At 40.0% G+C, this 2,500-nt stretch overlaps 1 protein-coding gene across 1 annotated transcript in view; it reads left to right on the plus strand.

The window, feature by feature from the left end:
* LOC106878278 (uncharacterized) overlaps positions 1-2,500 on the plus strand; it is a 194,885-nt gene that overhangs the window by 108,379 nt on the left and 84,006 nt on the right. The gene's annotated exons all lie outside the window — the stretch shown is intronic.

The raw sequence follows: 2,500 nt of genomic DNA on the forward strand, positions 1-2,500 counted from the left end.
TAATAAAAAAAAAAGGCATCGGAGGTATGATGCATATCTTGCGCGCACACAAAGATGAAATAAAATTTGATTTAATAATCTCAGACGAATTGATATTTCAACAAAATGAAATCAAGAGTTATTTCCCCTGCTTATTGTTTATGCATATGTAACAAATAAAAAAAACCATTTTGATTCATCACACCAAAATTTGATGAGTTCGAGCCACTCACTCAATGAGTATTTCTGCTAAATTTGGTGAAAATCTGTTCAGCCGTTTTCCAGTAATTTTGCAAACACGCAGACAAAGACGAACGGCTACACGACCCTACTTTTGCTTAGACACGCAGGGTAATTAAACACAACTGACATAAACACCTTCCCTCTCCACATATACATAAGCAGAGAGAGAGAGACGGAGAAGGAGAGAACAAGAGAATCATTACGATGTCTGCTGTCAAATAAGTGAGCATCGAATCAATGAACCAAATAGGTTGGGCCAAAACATCTCATATCTTTCCTTGGTCACCCCATGTTTACCTAGCATACACAACACTTGTCAAGGTTCATGGCTTAGTGTTTAGCTTATTTGACTGATGATTGCAAGATTGTGGTTTCAATTCCTGGACCAGGTGATGCATTGTATTCTTGAGGAAAATCCTTAATTTTCATATTGCTCAAGTCCACTAGCTGGTAAAAAGGAGCAAGCACCCTGATCAGGACTGACCACGGGCTAAATAACCACTTTATTCCTCAATAGTGACTACTATAGTATATGTTACATATTGTAGTCTTAGGTACACTATGCCTGAATAAAAGATGAGATTGTCATGGCTAGTAGATATTTGATCATAAATCTGTGAGACGGAGCTGGCATAGGGCTAAATAATCATTATATCCCTTAATAGTGACTACTACAGTATACAATACATGATGTAATCCTAGATACACTATGACTGAATAAAAGTTGGAATGGTCATGATTGGAGCATTTTATTGATAGGTCTGCTGGATCAAGTGTTACTTGGGGCTAACGAACAACCTTTACTTTTAGCCGTCATTTACCATTCAGGCCCTGGGGTAGGAATCTTGCTTCCCAACCACATGGTCCTAAGTTCAACCCCAGAGTGTCCTCTACTTTAGGCTCAGGCCAACCAAAGCCTTTTGTAGACGGAAACTGAAAGAAGCCCGTCTTGTGTGTGTGTGTGTGTATGTATGTATGTATGTATATATATATGTGTGTGTGTGTGTCTGTATATATATATTTATATATGTGGGTGTGTGTGTCCCTCACCACAGCATCATCACCTGGAGTTGGTGTATTGACGTTCACGTAAGTTAGTGGTTCGACAAAAGACACCGATAGAATAAGTACCAGGCTTCAAAAAATGTGCAGGGCTCGATTCGTTCAAGTGAAAACTTCGTAAGACGGTGCTCCAGCATGATCACAGCCTAATGACTGAAACAAGTAAATGAAAAAAACGATTCGTGGAGAAATTGCGACACACACGCACAAATTGAGTGAAGTTGTGTTCTAAGGGAGACAATTCATTTACAAGTACTTATGGTTTACCTGCCCTTTAGACTACTTTTTTTTATCGTAAACATGACGCTATGAAGGTGACCTCAATGCGGGTTTGACCTACTAAAAATTGCAGCTAAACCTCCCTCAGATATCACCTCACAGATTAGAAAAGGAAAAGAGGCGTTGTATTTCTTGATATCAATAAAGACGAGGTGGCCATGACTACCATGACAGATGCAGGTGTGTCTGTATGGTAAGAAGCTTGCTTCCTAACCACATGGTTCCAGGTTCATGTTACATTAGGCAAGTATCGTATCTTCTATTATAGCCTTGGGCCAACCAAAGAATGGGACTAAATATTTTTTACTTTAGGCACAAGGCCCGAAATTTGGGGGAGGGGAGTCAGTCCATTACATTAACCCCAGTATGCAAATGGTACTTAATTTATTGACCCGAAAAGGATGAAAGGTAAAGTTGACCTCAACGGAATTTGAACTCAAAACATAAAAACAGACGAAATACTGCTAAGCATTTCACCCAGTTTCTGCCAGCTCATTGCCTTATGGGGTTATATAATCACCATATCCCTTAATAGTGACTACAACAATATACATTTCATGATGTAATCCTAGATACACTATGCCTGAATAAAAGTTGGGATGGTCATGAGTGGAGCATTTTGTTGATAGTGTTACCTGGAGCTAAAGCACAGCTTTTACTTTTTAGCTGCCTTTCATTATTCAGGCTGTCAATTAAAAAGCTTGCTTCCCAACCCAACAGTGTCTTCTATAGCCTCAGGCCGACCAAAGACTTGGGAGTGGATTTGGTAGATAGAAACTGAAAGAGACCCGTCGTGTGTGTGTGCGTGCGTGCGTGCTTGGGTGTCTTTATGTCTGTGTTTGTCACCCATCACCACTTGACAGTTGTCGTTGGTGTGTTTATGTCCCCACAACCTACAGGTTTGGAAAAGAGATCAATAGAGTAAGGACCAGGCTTG

The sequence above is a fragment of the Octopus bimaculoides genome, chromosome 29 (assembly GCF_001194135.2).
Source record: "Octopus bimaculoides isolate UCB-OBI-ISO-001 chromosome 29, ASM119413v2, whole genome shotgun sequence".
Taxonomy (NCBI): domain Eukaryota; kingdom Metazoa; phylum Mollusca; class Cephalopoda; order Octopoda; family Octopodidae; genus Octopus; species Octopus bimaculoides.